The following is a 21,007-nucleotide window of genomic DNA, read 5'->3' as shown; positions in this document are numbered from 1 at the left end:
TTACATTCTTGGAGTGGTTGGCATTAGGCCAAAGTTTAACTTAATTCTTAAATCAAATGTTTTTATATTAAGGACATAGAAGCACAATATTTATGAAATGTATAATGGTTTGTAAATCCAATTAAATACAAAAGTGTTGTACCACTAGGAAACTGGTGTAGCCCTATAGCTTATCAGTTTCAGTCAAACTGTCTAACCCATGCCAGCATGAGAAGCAGATGCTAAATGATGATGATGATGAGTGGAAAGTAGGCTCATTAAAATGTGAAAATGCATCACTCATACATAGAGATATTGCAGGATTTCGATTAATCATTATTTGTATGATCAGTATTAAAATTTGTATATTGAATTACATTTAATAGTTTTAAATAAACCAGAGGCAAAATTTTCAATATTTCAGAAAAAATTTTTCCTCACTTCTACACAAAATGTTATCTAATGTTTGTTAACTGCCATAGCAACTGAGAAAACATTTGAACAACGATACACCTTCTTATGCTCTTTACTGAATGTTTTCATATCTTTGTATGGATTGCATGATTTGCCAATTTCAGATATTTATATGATATTTTGATATATATTTTTATATACTTTTGCTAATATTCTAATGCCCTCATCTGACAATACTATCATCTTGTTAGTGTTGTGGAATTAAAAAATTTTTTTTTTCCAATTTGACTGATGTAACTCCAAGTATCTTGTTAACAACTGTTTTTTATCATGATATTTGTGCTAAAATTTCAGCCTCTTTTCTGAGGTCAGCATAAAGCCATTCACTTTCAGCTGTACTGTCTATAAAATTTGGATAGGGGCCAGTTGCAAGCTATCAGTCTTGTTTTATTCCTTTTTCTTCTCTAATAAGCACACTTTATTGAATCTATAACAAAGACTAATTGAAAACTAAAAAAAAAAAAAAAGAAAAAAATTCTGGGCATCTCTTCTCTAGCCAATATCCATACATTTCAACATTTGAGTATACAAACTGCCAGAAGTCACAGCCACAAGCCTTTTATCCTCTATTTCTAACTTATCTCTGCTGTCTAGTTTACACTATATTCCACCTTACTTCCCAAATGAAAGTATCTGTACTTGTTCAGAATATACTTACCCTTCATTTTTACATGTGTATCTGCAGCTTCTGTTGCTCTCCAAACCACTTCAACCACTAGCAAGTGTTAGATATATCTTTAATACAGGACTAGAAGGAGTCAATTCAAGCTCTGTCAGAAACCATCAACTTCAGTGGTTTTCATACTTGAGACTCGTCTTTGCTTTTTCATATCTTCTACATTAATAGTACAGAAACCTAATCGTTTATGTTCTGAAAATTTTTGCACTTGTTAGTCACCCTCCTATTACATGTAGGTAATATCTATCCCCATTTAAACATGGATATTCTGTTAGAACAAACTATACCATGGCAGATACCATGAGAGAAACTCTCATATTGGCTTTTGGTGCAAAATTCACTCTTGTTTATATCACTAGTAATATAAACAAGAGGGCATTTTGCACCAAAAGGCAATATGCGAGTTTCTTTCATGGTATCTGTCATGGTATAGTTTGTTCTAATAGAACATCCACGTTTAAATGGGGATAAATATTACCTCTCAATATTAATACTGCCTCTGTTGCTAATATATATTTTTTACTACCTATATCCATGATTGTTACCCCAACTTTCTAAACCATTTATGATCTTTTCCTCATTCCTAAACCAAATTTTTGTCAGCCATCACACTATCTTTCCTCATCAAATTGTTTGACTACTCCCTTCACTCCTTAATCTTCCAGATACACACTGCCATCACTCATACACAATCTAGACACCTTATATCAGACATGCCTTCCTTCAATGAACAGAAGCTTTGAAAACATCCCCTACTGAGACATGGAAACCTAGTTTCCTTTGACAGCACCAACACAATCTGTATACACAAAAAAACAAATTTGCACTACACCATCCGTATTCAGGAAAACAAACATTGAAAACTCTCATAATTACTATAAATATTTAGCTTACAATTACTGATTGGTGCTTGAGCATGTGTAACAGTATGGAAACAGCATCTCAAAAAGCAGACTTCCTCTACAGGGTCAGAAAATACCTCAATTTGACCCTTTACAAACCATAAGTGTGACCCATATTAGAGAACCGTCCACTTATCTGGGATAGTGCTGCTTCCTTACACACACACACACACACACACACACACACACACACACACACATGCGCGCACTTATACCCTTAACTAGTATTTCTCAACATTTTTTTGTCTCACACCCAACTTCAATTTTCCAAAATGATATCCATCACACGCTGAACAGACAAAGTTTATAGCATGTATATATTCAAAAGAAGTTTCAATTACAACTTTATTGCAAGTTTTATTTACCTTTTAACTCATTTTGAAGTAATCCATCTCCCACCAAAATATGGTCATCTCTGCACACACACACACCATTGGTGGGTGCATGCACTCCAACTTCAGAAGCACAGGCTATTTGGTTGATTGTCAAAATTTCATGTTTATTTCTGGATCATTATGGACATCTTCCATGTCGACAATTTTACATGTCATTGCATCTAGCATTATAATGTATCATACATTGATTTAAAGCAAATTTTGAGAAGGTGATGTTCTCTATGTCTATATACACTAATCAGTAGCTTGATAACATATATATGAGATAAATTAGAATACCTTAGAGCATCATCTTCCACAAAATCACTAGATATTTGTTACTGGTGTAATCTTCATATGATTTCCTCTGTTAGCCCAAAATTAATAATATTTTGTTGGTGATTTTATAGAAAAATTTTAAATAATTTGCTTGTAGGTCTAAGATTTACCTCCATAGAGTTGAACTGTAAACTTATTTGACTGATTAACACAAAATGTTTGAAGATACAATAAATTTCAGCATCCAGAAGAAAACAGGTCTAATGTTTGTTGCATTGAAAAATTTTGCCCAACATGTTAAACATTTCTTTTAACTCATGGCACAATAATTTACTCCATGTGGTAAACTTTTTCTACTGACTATTACTCATAATTTTGTCAGTTACCACTGATCCACTTTGATCAATATTTTATTAAGAAATTTATCTAAAGTTGTTGTTAATAAACAAGTAACATTTGTCATTTGTTGTTTTTTTCTTTCCATGGCTTATTGGTTAGGGTGTTTGACTCATGAGTGTATGATCATGAGTTCAACTCCCTGTGCCATGTTGTGTCCTTGAGCAAGACACTGTATTTCACATTGCTCCAGTCCACTCAGCTGGCAAAAATGAGTAGTACCTTTATTTTAAAAGGCCAGCCTTGTCACCTGTGTCACACTGAATCTACCTGAGAACTACATTAAGGGTATGCATATCTGTGGTGTGCTCAGCCACTTGCACATTCATTTCACATTCAGGCTGTTCTGGTTATCAGATCAACCTCATCATAACCAGTTATAACTGACATATTTGTGATGAACGAGAAAAAGACTAACATATTGTAGAAGTGTTTACAATATAACTTACACTGTTTTAAATAGCAGTCTGAGGTGGTGTTTGAAATTATGACACTTTGTCTTGTGATTCTTACTCTACCTTTTTTCTGTTTTGATATTTTCACTCTTAAAATATCTCCTTGTGTTAAGTACACTTTTTACTTACTAGGCCTCTTCTCTCTAGACTCTTTGGTAATTAATAGCTTACATAAGTCTGAGTCACAAATCTCAATCATGAACTTGTGCAGCTGCTAAAATTATTAAGCTTGCCTGAATTAAGTTGTTTTGAAACATCATCTACTGGTATCTTAACTTCAGAATATTTGTTTCTATGTATGTGAATAATCTTAAGCCTAGATAAATTTGCATGATTTTTCTTGAACATGTCAGAATCAAATATTTTTGTAATATTATAATTTCTATTTGATAGAACTTTGTCTGAGCCATAAGTAAATTGATAAGATTTTATTTACAATTTTTCCTTCTTAAGCTTATATTTTTTACAAGTTGAAAGATTTTCTAAATTTAACTTTTTGTGTGACATTTTTGACTGTGATGCTGGATGCTTTCTTCTAATTATTAATTAGTGGAATTGAAACACCAGCTTTGGATCACATAGTCTGAGGCAAATATGTGCTTTTCCAAATGGTACAACACATTTATATTTAATTGGATTTACAAACCATTATACATTTCATAAATATCATGCTTCTATGTCTTTAGTATAAAAACATTTGATTCAAGAATTAAGTTAAACTTTGGCTAAAACAACAAAGATTTTTTGTTACACATTTTACTAATTTTTTTCTAGAATTTGGAAAAACACATTTAGTCTTCCTTGGTTTTCCTCTTCTTTAGTTTTTTTTTATTGCTAAGCACTTCTTTATCCAGCTGTTATCCTTCATAACATATTACATGTCCATACCAATCCTGTCTTGTCTTACACAGTACAATGTGGAGTTATGTCCAGTTCAAAACTTCTTATTCTGCTCATCAATGAAGAACTATTTATGACAATCAATTTCAATGAATGTTTTTCATGATACATAACTGGAATTTCAGAAAGTCTTTCCACTGAAACTGGTTTGTGCCCATCAACAGGAAGCTGAATTTTGAGAAATTTCAATTCAAACTTACCTATTTGTGTGCATTTACTGGGTCAGTTTTTCTTCCAAAAGCATTTTTGTTACTTTTCTGAAATTGTTTTCACTTATCTTGCTTATTTTACAATCTCTCTAAAAGTGACCTTTTCAATGCCAAAAATGCTTCTATATGTATACCTGAATAATTCTCACTTGAATGATTTGTGGCCTTATGTCTGTTCCACACTTTTTATTCAACATTCAATGTTTATTCTTTCTCTATATAACCTCAGTACCTGGATTTTCAGCCCCAAGTTTTCCTTCCATAAGCAATCTGTCTCTAATCAAATAATCTGTATCTCTCGAAGCCACAGTCAGCCAATTCCTCTTTTAATTCTGCTAAAAGATCAGCAATTCTCTTTCCATTATTTTGATAATAACAGTAAAAAAATCATATCTCATCATCACAAGTTTTCTCTGCCCCTCAAAGTGTGTCATCAATTTTTCGCTAACTTCAAAACATATTTTGAATTATCATTTGGCATCATCAAAGCATTAGCCAATTTAAACATTTTATTACCAGTTCCACTGCTAAAATAATTTAATTTTATTTCTTCTTTTGTAATTTTGTTCAGATCAAACTAAGTCTCAATTCTAATCAAAAAATCTTTCCATCAATCCTCTCGATGGTAAAATGCTGGAAACTTTTCTTTATCCATAAAATTATATGAACTTAATTGTCCAGATATTCCTTCAGTCATTGTAATATAATTTTTAAATTTTCAATAACTTTAAAAAAAAAAACATCTTTGCAAAATCCAAAATTCTAAAATTCTTTGTCGCCAATTTTATTTTAAAAATCTTTGTCATCAGTTTTTTGTTTTTGTCACCAATATTCTTTTAATTATATGAAGCTACCTTTTTTTAAAAAAAACAAAATCTTTGTGGCTGCTCAGCCAATCTCATCTTCATCATCAGTTTCTATCATTTCTTTTACTTTTTTTTTATTGTTTTGGTCACAGTGGAATCTAATATGCATGAATGAAACAAAAGTAAATTTTATTGTGACTGCCTGAAAGATCTAATGTAATAATGAGAATATAGGAATGAGCTTCAGTAATTAAGCAACATCACTGTGTAGCATTTCAAGTTGAGGTAACCTTTACAAAAATATCACTTTATATATACATATACATACACATACATATATACATTTATGCACACACACACACATATAATACATACATACATATATACATATGTGGGGGACTGAGAATACACACAATAAAAATAACCCCATATGCAAAATGGACTTTTCCAATGCAGTCTTCTAAGTACTCCTGTGCATCTGTTATAAATGCAATACTTCTTGGTTAGCTCACCTATGATACCTCTGTACTTTTCGTGCACCCATTGTTGACAGTGAGCACACTTTGGAATTCCTATTTGCTCCTGTTCTTCTAATCAAGAATGACCACTTCTAATATGGTCTTCTTATTTCCTGCTAAGTAAAACTTTGGTTTTTGTTTGGTTTATTTGAAGACTTCTTCATTCCAACACTCTGCTTCCACATTTGGAATTTCTTCTGAAACTCTTTTACAGATACACTTATGAAAACTTGGTGATTGGCATACAGTTCTCATAGCCAGCCAAATTTTAAGCCTGGACAACTTGAATAAACAGAAGGTGGACTGCAAATTGACCTCTGATGAACACCTACTGACATCAAGACAAGGAAACTTAAATATACATAACTCATGCATACATACATATATATAAATGCACACACACAATGGGCTTCTTTCAGTTTCCATCAACTCAAGTTTTTGGTCATCCCTGGGCTATAGTAGAAGACGCTTGCTCAAGTGTGTGTGCATATATATATATATATATATATATATATATATATATATATATATATATATATATATATATAAGCCCTTGGATATGCAATTAAAAGAAGAATAATCAATACAAACATATATGCACACACAATTCCTGGGGGAGTCATTTAAGCCAGAAAACAACTCACAAAAATTGTTGTACTCACTTTTCATTCATTTCTTAATAAAACTACCTACTATTAAGTATCAAAACATTTCGGCTCACATCTATTACTCGGTCATTGACATAGTTCCTTTGGTTCCACATGCAAATGGTGTGGGGGGGAGAGTATGAGTGAGTTCTTAAATTACTAAAATGACTTCTTTGTAATGTAATTTTCTTCAGTTTTAACATGCAATCAAATCACTTACCAAACAAATATGACTCCAGAATATAAAGATACACTTATACATGCATGCACATAACTCAAATATATACATGTACATAGTTTTTGAATATTATTTAGAAATTCATTTCATGCATGTTAGCTGTATTGTTTTCTTATTCAGTTTTAACAAAACTATCAATCTTCATCAAATCACACATCTCCCACTACGGTCTTAGAAAATGTCATGTTGAGTAAAGTAGTCCCATGTTCCAGGCTCATAGCAAAAGTCAGGAAGCTCTTGGTTGTAATGCCTTTGAACATAGGTCTGTTCAATTTGTACTGATCTGGGGTTAAACAATGTGAATGGTTAACTTGCTGGAAATAGCTGTCAAATTTCTATTAATATCACTCTTGTGGCTTAGTGCTTAGGGCATTTGGCTCATGATTGTGAGGTCATGTGCTTGATACTCAGTGGCACATTGTGTCCTTGAGCAAGACACTGTATTTCACATTGCTCCAGTCCACTCAGCTGGCAAAAGTGAGTAGTACCTGTATTTCAAAGGGCCAGCCTTCTCACATTCTGTGTCACACTGAATCTCCTCAAGAACTATGTTAAAGGTATGCATGTTTGTGGAGTGCTCACTTGCACATTCATTTCATGAACAGGCTGTTCTGTTCATCGGATCAGCTGGAACGCTTTTGTCATAACTGATGGAGTGCCAGTTGTACCATCTTTGTAAAGGAAGTATTTTTCAGATGACGTGGTCTAGATGCACAATGCTTGAAAATAAGATTGTTCTTGTTAGAATGCCTGGTAAATGACAGTCATAGCTGGAATGCCTTTCATTATAGGTCTACTTAATTTGGGATGATCTGGAGGCTATAGAACAGCAACAATATACAAACTATCATTATATCACCCAATAAACACTGACTGTTTTAAATACAACAAAAATAACGCAATAACATAATGTGAGACTCCAAATACTGACAGTGAAATTAATAATCAAAAGGTTGGAAATGTTTATGTTATCCATCATTAGTCTTCATCATTTTCTTCTTTTCAATAATATCTATCTAGGTTGTCCCTCAGGAAACCCCTTTTCAATAATAATACAAGTGATAAAATGATAATTATTAAATTAGATTAAACTAGATGAGATTTATTATATCCAAAGTACAGTAATTACTCACGATATCGCGGTTCACCTATCGTGCCCTCAGTACATCGAGGATTTTTCTGGCTAATATATATATAAATTTATATTGCAGACTCCTCAGTATATCCCTGGTTTCAGCGGCTGATAGGTATAAATTTTTTTTTTAGATTTTAATTATTTCTGTGGTAAAATAAGCATTTTCACACCTAAAAATTAATAAATCAATAAATAAAAATACAGTACAGTACTGCACTGTCTAACACATTAATTAAAATATGTTAAAAGAGGATACATAGTGTATTGTAGATGAGTAAACAATGACTCACATATACTGTATGCAAAATGAAACTTGGGGACGCAAGTGTGTGGTGTTGTTTTGCATTTATAATAAAATAAAATATATACAAATTATAAAAATAATAAAAAAGATATACAGCACTGTATTGTTTCTACTTTGTGAATTTTCACCTATCACAAGGGGTTTCAGACCATAACTCCTGTGATAGTTGATTACTGTACATTAAATTTCTTACAATGAAGAAAAAAAAACCCCTATATTTTGTATTTCCATTTTTCTTAAGATTGTAAGGTGTGACTTGAGGAAGATTTTGTAACTATTTCTTGTAGATTAAACAACTATGTAGAGGCTTTCTTGTTGCAGATATATTTCATCTATAGATTTTATACTTTAATTGATTGTATGTATTAATATATTTGTATTTTATATGTATATGTACACAGCTGGTGGTACATCTTTACTGCATTTCTATGTTTCTTTCATATGGTGGTATGAAAGTGAGCCATTCATGACAAACTTTAGGCATAGGAAGAGAGTAACAGAGTAAAACAAACATTAAAGAAACTGGAGGGAAATAAGGAATGACTCATTTAAATTGGCAGGGTTTGGGGTTTTTTGCCCAATCTCCAGAACAGCTGTAAGAATTTGATAATAGTGCAAATTTTCAAGGTCAGAACCATTCCACTTTGTCTACTGTTTATAACTAAGAAAAGAGGAAGGGCACGTAAGTGCTTTTGCCTGACAGCATTGCACAAAAATGGTAAGAGTTTAGCTACATGTCTATATGGTTTGAGAATTATTATGATGTTCCAGGAAAATAAATGAGACAACAGAATTATTTGAATATGGGTGATGTTTTTTTTTTTCGTTTTGTTTGTTTGGTTTCTTTTTTTTAGCAAATTCCTTTATTTCTCTGTTCAGTGATTAATGAGAAACAGTAAAGACTTCCAATAAAGCAGACTGAAAGTATTCCATTTAGTTTCTTGAACATTTTACACATTGTCCTGAGCAACTGGCAAAATGTACTTACTCTACTTGGTTCTATCTGAGAAGTACATACCATCTAGAGCAATGTTTCTCAACCTTTTTACCCTTTCATGACCCCTAAAATAAATTACATGTCTCAAGGAACTCCTGCACAAAAAAAATTATGTACCATATCTTATATCTTTTTCATCATAGTTCACGTGGTAAATATCATATATATATATATATAATGTCTGTATATGCACATATAATGTGCATATATAGTAATATTACAATCATGAAATTAGTATTAGCTTATCTCTCTCTTTCTCGTGGAACCCCTAGGAACCTTTTATGGAACCCTGGTTGAGAAATGCTGACCTAGAGTCTTAAGATCCATCTTAATATGGAACAAGTTAGTGAAAAATAAATTCTGATGTATATTGTTTTTTAGTCCCTAAATATCTTTAATTATCAGGCAGTAGAAGATTAGCCTTCTTTCACAGATTAAGTTTTCGTCTCAGGTTTTAAATATTTCTCTACATTTATTTCACTAATGCATTTTAGAAAGACATGAACAGTGTAAAATTTTATTTCTTTCTCCACAAAATGATTTTTAAGTTTCATATCAACTTAAGATTGGTAATAAGATACTAAATCCAACTTATTCCTCATTGGATACTACAGTAAGTTATATCCAGAAGTTTTTTTTTTTTTTAAAGATAACAGAATAAGCAAAAGATTTCCCTTCATTTATTTGTATAAACATATCTTTGGAAATAGTAAATATTATCTATTTATAACAGTGATCATTAGGTTTCAATGATTTATTTATGTTAAATAGTATTTATCAGTTTCATTCCTTTTAACACTTTTGTCTTTCTTACATAGTAAATGCACAAAGACATTTACCTTCTGTAGGTTACTGTTGCAGATTGTGAATAACTTAGTTATTCAGAAGGAGCTAAGAAATAACTAATCTCTGGAGTTTCTCTAAGTGCTATATTTTTGAAATGTAGCATTTTTTACTTGATTATCTGAATAGATATTTTACAGTGTCTTCCAGGTTCCTATTTATCCAATGATGTATAATGAAATTTGGTATTTTATTGCCTATAACCTTGTATGTATGAATACTGGTGTAACTCTCTCTTCCTTATTATTGGACTTGAGGCTTCAGAAAGTAATACCACACATCACACAAAGACAGCTTTAATTTTCATTCCTCTAAAATTTTTTGAGGTAGATTTAACTTACAATATTCTTTCATCTACAAGATTGACTTTGTTGCGGTTCAGTTTGTTACTTAAACATTCATACATTTGTATTCTTCATGTAATCCTCAGACAGAATCAGTGTGACAGTGTGTGGCAAGGCTGACCCTCTTGAATCATGGGTAGAGTCCAACAGATCCCTTAACTATTTTCAGCTATCTTCTTTCACATATAAGGCCTTGGTTGATCAGAACCTATAGTAGAAGATACTTGTCCAAGTGACCCTAACCCTTGATTGCAAAGCAGATAATTTAATCATACAACCATAAATCTGTACATTAAAATACACGTTCATAGATATTTATGCATACGCACAATATATATATGTGCATGCTTTTCTGCTTTTATTTGTGTGTGTGTGTGTGTGTGTGTGTACGTGTGTGTGTGTGTGTACATAGTAAGTATAGTTATGCTTATAAATCTAGATGATATTTCTTTGCAAAGTTATTCAAGATATAGATTAAAAACTTGAGTTTTATCTCAGTTTGACTTCTTCATCTTTCAGAATTTGATATTTTGGTATCATTTTCCTGTTTCTCAAGTTATGAGGTAGACAAGCATGAATCAATAACGAATAAAGAAATAGAAACTTGTTGACTCTGTGTTTTTAATTTTGTTCCAGCTATGTAGAAGAATTGATATTTTCTTTCTATTTTTTTTCCTCTCGTTTGATTCATAAACTTATTCTGAGTTACCTGCAGCCAACTTAACTTCGTTACAATAAGAAAATGTCAAATGCCAATACAGTGCAATTTTAAAACTTACTTTAATTATCATTATTTACAAAATCATTATCATATTAAGCATTCTTTATTATTTATTATAACCATCATTATGTTAACGGAGAAGATTTTTGGTGAATGATCTCATTAACCTATATGTGTGAAATAGGCATTTAAGATTTAATTGTTAGATAAAAGTAAGTATAATGGCCAAACATTGTGGGGTCTGTTTTTGTACTGAACTGGTTTTGATTCCTTGTCAGAGAATATTTATTCCAATGCCCCTTAAGCATTGCAATTAAGTCTAATTGCATTAACACTGAGAGGATGTACTACAAGGTGGATTTAACTTCAACTTTAAATATATAATTTCCTAAACAGGTAGAGACAGCCAAGATAGTATAATATCAAACTAAATGTTACCAGCTCATATCATTTAGACATCCATCCATTTTCTCCGCCAACTATTCTTGAGAGGGTTGTAGGAGCAGTCCTCAGGCACCTTCTCTAAAGGGTCCTATCAGAAACGACTATCATTACATTTTCCAGTTGAACTCCCAAGTGTGACCAACTGAGACTATGGATATTATCCGACAATCTTGTTCTTGGTTTAGCCCATTGAAACGTTTGATCTCCAAGTTGTGTGATAAGCTGGATGCTTTAATGGTTTCAATACAGTACCCTTATCTCTAGATGAAGTCATTAGATTGGCATATTTTTCTACAAAATCCTTAAATAAATTTATACTTATATTTACTTAAAAATACACGAATATACTCTCTTGTATTCACTGTCATACAGTCACATTTTTTGTATGATTGAACATTTATTGACATCTTTACATACAATAGTTGCTCTTTATCTCCCTCTATTTCTGTGGGTGTAGATGTAAATGCAAATAATGCTATGTAGAATGCCTTAAATCTGTGACATATAAGTGTGTTATTATGTAAATGTTTACCAAAGAATAAAATTACTCTGTGTGTGTGTGTGAAGTCCTTTAAATTTTAAAAATATTATCCTCTTATACATTTACTTTAAAAACTGAACATAAAATATAAGTAAATTAAATAACTTGCAATCAGTTTTGGCTAACAGAAGCAACTGTTTCATTTCACTGTCATAAATATAATTGGGGAATAAATTTAGTAACTGCACTACTACAAACCTTAGTTTGTTTTTAGTTAAGAAATCAACATTACACGCAGAAGTCAGCATTACTAATCAACATTATTAATATTTGTCAATAAAATGGTATGGAAGATGAATATTTGACGTACAGTGTTTTCAACTTCAAACTGACATATTTATTAATTTTCCTACAAGCAGACAGATATTCTTTAACTCTATAGTTGAAGGATGGTTATTTGGAAGAATCACCAAGCTATTTATTAAATATGTTCATAATTAAAATAAAATGAGCAAAACACTTCTTGTGTTTATTAATTCATTAATTATGTAGATTTATCTTATGCAAATGTCATAAAATCAAATCTCAAATATATTTCAATAGTCAGGCACAGATGTGGTTCTGTATTTCAGAAATTTACTTCCCAACCATGTGGTCTTGGGTTCGGTTCCACAGTACAGCACCTTGGGCAGGTGTCTTTTACTACAGCGCTGGACTGATAAAAGCCTTGTGAGTGGATTTGGTTGACAGAAACTGAAAGAAACATGTTATTTTTGTGTGTGTTTCATCCCACCACCACCTAACAATTTGTGTTGGTTTGTTTATATACCATAACTTAGCAATTTGATAAAAGACACTGACAGAATAAGTAACAGGCTTAAAAACAAAATAGTATTGTGTTTGTTTTGTTCAGTTAAACTCTTGAAAGCAGTGCTCCATCGTGGATGCAGTGAAAAGTAAATGATAGCCAACAGTGGTTGTTTGTAGAGAATTAGTGTGTGTGTATATATGTATGAATGATAGATACAGAGAGTAATTGACAGATGTGTGGGAGAGAGAGACAGACAGACAGACAGAAAGAAAGAGGAAGCAGTTTAAGGAATATGAACAATGTCTTAGTTACATATAAATTTTAATTCTGCTGTTGCTACTCACTCACTGTATATTTGTGATTTGATCATTCTCTACTGTGTTGCATGAAATATGTAAAATACTCACTGGAATGACATTGTCATTTGTTTTCTTTTTATCTGCAACTGTCTCTCTATCTATCAATCTACTCTTTACTTTTCTAAACACAACTAAGATACTGCTTTTTTTTAAACAAGTTTTTCAATAAAAAAAAAACTTTAAAAAAATCTGCGAAGTTCCCAGATTATTCAGTACAAAGTATTATATGTAAATATTTGTATTTAACTATAAATTTATTTTTCTGTATTTTCACTATATTTCATTTTCAATGCATTTAAAGTGGATAAAGATATTTAGCATTATTACTTACATGACAAGTACAATAGTATTACATTTAAAAAAAAATCATTTGAAATTATAATTTTCTCTGTTGCGAATGAATAAGCTGCTGCAAATACCAAGGAAATTCAGCTACTTTGCACCCTGCCAGCTGTGACCACCATCATATCATTTAATCATTTAAGAACTTACTGTATAACAAAATAGTTGCAATGTGTTCTGCTTGACATACACACTGCATGGTCTACAACAAACAGTGTTGTAATGTATGTAGTATGAGAAGAGTTTCAAGTCAAGCTTACTCTTCTGTGGGGACTAATAGTTTGCTTCTAAATGAATAATCCTTGTGTACACCTTCATAATCAAAATGTAGAATAATTGAGAGGTTAGTTCAGCTTTGATGCAGCTAAGTGATGTTGGGGAAACTGGTGTGAAAAAGTTCCAGTGGAAAGATAGAATGTCTAAAGTGTTTTAATTGTTAAAGTATGATATAGTGAATGAATACTTAGATGAGAAGAGATGGCTGCATCAAGTGTATGTAGGTGGAGGATAAAATACACAACCAGCAAGTTAAAGGGATCAAAAGTAGGGGTTTGCAGTTTATTGGTTAGTTAGTATCATTAAACTGTTAGTGATCAATATAGATCCTTTTTGTTTTTGTCCTTTTCAATATAATCTTGTTTTTGATGGATTTAAGTTAGTATACTTATATCATCAGCAGCATTTTAATATCCACTTATCCATGCATGCATGAGTTGGTACCTTCCTGTCATCAATTGTTTCCACATGGTTAGACATGTTTTCATTGAAGATTGGAAACAAAGGACACTGCTTGTATGATGGTGATACTCATTTACATTGATCATGTGAAGTAAAGACAAGGAATCACCATCTTACATACACATTCACATATGCATATATGGTGGGCTTCTTTCAGTTTCCACTTACCAAATCCGCTCACAAGACTTCTTTTAAAAAGAAAAAAAAACACTTGTCTAAGGTGCCATGCTGTGTAACTGAACCTGCAGTCTAGTGGTTGGGAAACAAGCTTCTTAACCACACAGACATGCCTACTAAAAATAAAGTTTCCTATCATTAACACAGTTTGTTCCATTTAGAATGGAATAAACTGTAACAGCAGTATTGCTTTCTTAGTCTACTTAGTTTTCATTCTAAAATTTTTGATTGAACTGTTTAAAGTTACTTTTCAACAGATAGGTTTCAACTTTTAGAATTCCTTCAGGTTTATCAAAGAAGAGAAACTAATTCATTGAAATTTTTGCCCCTTTTTTACAATTGCCACTATCACATCACATAAGAAAACTAGTGCTTATACACTTGATTCTTGGATAACATATTTCCAATGTTTACTAAAAATGTGGGATTTTTCTATGGGTGTGTCATGCCACTTCAATTTCCTGTAGTATTAGCATTACATAGCTTGGCATCTGTGAAAAAAAAGTTAGGGATAAGAAACAAAAAGAATAATGGATAAAAGACAAGAGAAAATATTGTTGCTCTTTAGAAAATATTAAATTCCTCCTCAGGGATAAACTACTTCCCTTACATTAGGGCACTTTGTAAATTCTTTATTGCAAATCTATTCAAATAAGTATGGCAGTATGGCTGAACTGCTGCCACAGCCTACTGTCAAAATTCTTAAGTAACTAAATCCTGAAGGGATTTAATCACATAGATTTTTATTTTTTTATTTATTACAAGTACCATTAGTGCAAATTGAAGAGATGTTAGAATAATATAAGAATGAGAGAAAACAAGTTATTTTTTCTCTTTCCATTTTTGACTCACTCGTTTACTGGTTGTAATTAACTCTTTAGAATAATCTCAATTGCTTGTACTATATTTACTGTAGCCAGTTGTTAAATCAATCTACATGTGAATGTATGTAGGAATTGAAATGTAGCAAATCAATGTGTTTCAATTTCATTTTTTTTAAAATTTCTTTTTAGGTATTTTAATCCATTTCTTTAAGCTTTGCAAACCATCGGTTTGCAGTCAGCAGGGGATAATACATTCAAGGCTTATGTACCTATGAGGGATCTGCTGCAGGGTAGCTTGAGGTACTGGAAATAGTAGTGAAGCTTCCTTCTACCCACATACTACTATCTTAAATTGGAAGGCAATTAGGAGAATGTAATGCTGGATGTACAGAATGATATGGTGATCATGACTGGAACATCTTTGGTTATAGGTTTCCCTTTTCAGGGTCTTCCTGAAGATGAACAATAAGAACATCAATAGCATACAAGGTTTGAAATTGGTGAAAACCAAGGTTTCCCTTCAAGAAACAGTGATATATAAGCGAATTATATGCAAATGCATTTTGTGTTTGATAATCTATTTGTAAATTTCTTATACATTTATGATATGTTCCCTAAGGTAGGAAAATCTCGGTACCTGTAAGTAGTAAGGTGGGTCTAAGGAAATTGTAGAGGAATTTGGTCTAAACAAGACCCTGTTTAAACTGAAATTTCTTAGCTTTTCTTTGTGGCATCAGATGGATTTAGCACTGCCAATGCCAAACCTTTCAATGATAGTTTTATAATTTATTTAATCTCTTAAGAAATTTAAGTTTATAAAAGAGAAATAAAAAACATAATAATTCTTATGTAGGATTTCCCAAAGCACTCAGCTCACTCTGCAGAGTGGTTGATGCTAGGAAGGGCATCGAACCATAAAAAAAACATTCTACAACAGACACAGAAGTATGGTGCAGGTTTCTGCCTGGCTTACTCTTGTCAAACTGTCAGCATGAAAGGGGGACATTAAACGATGATGATGATTATGATTATGATAGAATGTATTTTGAAGATTCTTAATGATTAAAAATATTAAGCGATACTACTTAAAGCCTTGAGACTCAACTTTGCAACAATTTTGTTAATATCTTCTGAAAATATCAAATGAATTTATGCTAGTCATTGATGTAGGCTTCTGAATGTTATTATTCCATGTGAAACAGTGGAGATTTGCAAATGGTGACATTTCTTGTTCTATCCATTATAACTCAATAGATATTCTGGCTGGGTGTATGATTATGAGACAGGACTGCATCTCAATAATATTTTTGGTACTTTAAAGAAGACAAAGTTTATAAACAGTTTTATATCACCATTATCATCATCATTTAACATCCATTTTCCATGCAAGCATGGGTTGAACCATTTGACAGGATGCAGCAAGCCACAGTGCTATGCTAAGTCTGTGCCCTTTCTCATGCCAACTACTTTGCAGTGTGTACTGGGAGCTTTTATTACTTTCTCATTTTGTTTTCCATACCTATCATAGACACTTTGGTATATGTAGATAATTTCTGTTTATTATTAGAGAAATAACTTTACAGCTGGGTGATTTTTTTAAAATACCTATTATGCCCTGAATTAAAGTGTAGAGCCTATTTTTCATATAGTTTAACTAACACAATGGATTTGATTTTACTTACTGTTCATCATAAACATACATAGCTGTTGTCCTTCTTGAGCAAATATCATATCAAAATATCATCTTTGGATCTCCAGAGAAGTGATGTTCTAATTTGTTTTGTATTCAAATAGTTCTCTCATAAAATGAGAGAAATCAATCCTCAGTTTGTCTAAAGTTATTTCCAAAAACTATCAAAATAAGTCATATATCCAAGCCAGATGAAAAATACTTTCCAGTAGAAAGCAGAAGCATGTGTATACAAGGTTGGAACAAAATATTGAAATAAGTTTCGTTCAAAAACTGCAAAATCAGCTTCACTCATTTCTCTCTTTCGTTTGGGTTTTCTTATTCATCTTGTTGTTTGTTAAAGAGTCTATATAAGACAACATTGATTATATGCCCATTTCAATCCGATGGTTATGGCAGCGACTGTTTTAATGGAGTTTATCACTGAAGCTGTTATCCTTATCAAGTTTCTATTCATGACAACAGAAGCCATTGCAAATCTATTTAATTTTGCATAATCAATAATGCAGAAACTGCAGCTGCTGTTGTTGTCATTTCTGCTAATTACTGCTGTTGATTGAATCATTATTTAAAATAATAAAAAGAAAAGTCAGTTTAACTTTATCTCATTCGATAGATTTAAATTGACTCTAATACCATTACTTCTACCTCTTGCTCTTTCTCCTTCCTCTCCCCTCCCTCCCTCTGTCTTTTTAATATATGTATGCATATATATATGTGTGTGTGTGTGTGTGTGTATTGTGTGTGTATATATATATATAATATGTGTATTGTATATATATATATGTATATTTATGTATATATATACTTACACACACACACACACACACACACACACACACACACACACACACACACACACACACACACACACACACACACACACACACACACACACACACACACACACATATATATATTAGGCTGGAAAATAAATTTGTTCTTTTTTTTCCCTGTTTTCCCATTTATTTTCCCATTTATTTTAATTCTTATTTTTAATCTGCAGTTTTAACAAATCAGTTAATAATATATTTTCCTTCATTGTTCATGACTTCTTGCCAGTGTTACACTGGCATGTCAGTGCTTTGACAATAGAAATCACCAGGTCTTGACTCAAAGAATTCATCAAACTACTTTTTCAGCTGCGCATGGTTGCTGAATAAAACACCTCATAAACTAATGGAAAGCAACCATAGAAGGTAATAATCTGAAGGCACTATGCCAAGAGAATGTGTCGAGTGCAGAGCTTCCCAAACTAATATCTAGATTGGTATTCTTCGTCAAATGTGCTATGTGGGGCAAGTTTGAAGTTGTTGAAGAAGTATGCCATGTCACTCATCAGGTAATATCAGCTGGATTGCCTTGTTGAGCTGCACATTTAGTGAGCATAAAGCTCTGCATTGGCCATCTATGTTTTCAAGCATTTCGCAGTAGACTAGTCCTTTCCAATCTCACCAAATTCAGATCCTTTTCATGCATAAATGCATGGCTCAATGTGTTGCTCCCTTGTTGGGACTCATTTTCTCTTCTGCTTTATATTGATATAAAGGGACCATTTTTCATTACCCGTGACAATGCAGAACAGAAATCTGTTTGTGTTGACAAATAGCCCTCATGTCCAACAAACAAATTGGTGGTGATAGAGAAGTGCTGGAATTTGTCTCTTTTATTGGAGTATGTGGCACCCATGCACCAAGGTTTTAGACCTTACCTATCAAAAAAAGATAATAGGTGATAGATGAGAGCATCCCATCTGCTGGACCAATTCTCTAATTGATAAGATATATGTATATACATATTCATATGACCGAGACCTTTGGAAATATGCTGTGCTTGAGAAGATCTAGCAAGCCAAGTATAGTGTGCATGTGGGTGAGGGTACTGAAGTAGGTAGTATGCAGGATGCAGGTGTGTAGGTGAAGGGGGCAATTAAATGTGGGAGGTGAGTGGGAATCCATGTGGATTTGGTGCTAAATGAAGAGAGGATTTGAGGTTGAGGTCAGATGAAGAGAGGTAGTGAGTTGAGATCATGTGGCACAAAGAAACAAAGGGAGAAGATGAATTCTTGTTCACGGCGAAGGTGGGAGTCTGGATGGTCCCTGTGCAGAGACAGTCCGAATATAGACAGATGTAGCAAATGACAGGTAGAGCGGAAATGGCACAAGACCAGGGTATCATTGCCGAGTCTTGGAGGTGCTCTGCAAACCAGTCAGCCAAGCAGCATCCTATTTACCCAATGCACAAGGAAAGACAGAGAGAGCAGATGCAGTAAATAACATTACTAGAGGTGCAGGTAAAAGAGTCGCTGATGTGATTTGGATGATGGTGTTGGAGAAGTATGGGCAGGTGTGACAGCTTGAGTGGGAGCAGGGGAAGGAGTCAAGCTGGGAGGCGATGGTAGGGAAGAAACTGTGGAGGCCACGCAGGTTATGGGTTCATTTGAAGGAGGGAAGGAGTAGGTTAGGGAAGATATGTGAGGTGGAGGAGTCAGACTGGAGTCACCAGAAGGCTCAGAGAATGGTGCATTGGGGTGGTAGGTGAGTGGAAATGGGAGACGGGTAAGAGTGGGGTGGGTGCAAAGAAAACGAGTAGAGGCACAGTCCACAGATCGTGCCCAGGCAAGAGCAATGTGGATAATGGTGAGGAGATATCCACATAGGATGTAGTGGTGAGCCATGAGTTCAGAGTGAGTCTGAAAGTCATGGTCATCACTATGTATACATATATATGCATATACATATATAAATACACACAAGTATTTTTATATACATATATATGTCTTTTAATATATCCTCTTTTAGGATATACTTAATTAAATTCTTAGAAACTAGGAACAATGTGAGGTTACTTATTAGTATGAATAGTTGATGTCTGTCATAATTTTATTATATATATCTTGCTTTTTGCTGTAAATACGTACATGGAAATTAAGCATTGTTCAACTTGGTATGGTGTATAATTCTTATCTATATAGTTATTTGTTTGTATTCTGTCACAAGTGCTGCACTATGTTCTGGACAGAGCACTTAAAAGTCCTTGCCTTAATTGGTGCTGGCCAGGCTGACAGAATCATCAGCACATTGGGCAAAATGCTTAGCAGCATTTCATCCATCTTTGCGTTCTGAGTTCAAATTCCACCAAGGTCGACTTTGTCTTTCATCCTTTCAGGGTCGATAAATTAAGTACCAGTGAAACACTGCAGTCGATGTAATCGACTGTACCCCTCCCCCAACATTTCTGGACTTGTGCTTATAGTAGAAGAGATTATTACTAGTGAGGTTTACAACTTGCCAGTGTACTGAAATGCAATATTTGTCGATTTAAGTGTCGGTGATGAATATAATTATCGTGATTATTTATAAAATCTAAGTATGAGCAATCAAATAAAATATAATCCCTTTTTAAATCTTGTTTGTTGATAAATTTGTATATTTTCAATAGATTAACATAAGACTATGAGAGAAAAATAAGTGAACTTATTTCTATAATCTATACAATACCTCACTCTGTAACCTATGCAAGTAACTCTTTGTAATCTACTTAGTATCACTCTGTGATTTTAATTTCTAGTCTGTGTGCTTTTGCATTCTATAGTCTATGCAGTATCTCACTATATTGTATTATTTAGTTACACTCAATATATATACTACAATGAAAAATGTGGGTACATGCATGTTAATATTCTGAAGTTATTACACCTGGAAAAGTACAGAACAAGATTTCTACAGTAGAATTTGCCAAATTCGTCACCTCTAAAGGAAACTAAAAAGTACCTAGAATTAAAATTCTACTATACTTAAAATATTGCAGCTGAGAATAACATTTTAAAAGTTTACTATATTTTATTAAAACCAAAATTTTAAAACATTATTAGGTTTTTCCAAAAATAAGCCCATCTGATTTTAAGCCTGTAGGCTTATATTCAAAAATTTTTTTCATGT

The 21,007-nt window shown here is 32.7% G+C and overlaps 1 protein-coding gene across 1 annotated transcript in view; it reads left to right on the top strand.

Moving 5' to 3' along the window:
- The window catches only part of LOC106874077 (disintegrin and metalloproteinase domain-containing protein 12), a 351,070-nt gene that overhangs the window by 207,104 nt on the left and 122,959 nt on the right, over positions 1-21,007 (top strand). The window lies entirely within an intron of this gene.

This window comes from Octopus bimaculoides, chromosome 14 (assembly GCF_001194135.2).
Source record: "Octopus bimaculoides isolate UCB-OBI-ISO-001 chromosome 14, ASM119413v2, whole genome shotgun sequence".
Classification (NCBI taxonomy): domain Eukaryota; kingdom Metazoa; phylum Mollusca; class Cephalopoda; order Octopoda; family Octopodidae; genus Octopus; species Octopus bimaculoides.
This window is presented reverse-complemented; position numbering and strand designations above follow the sequence as displayed.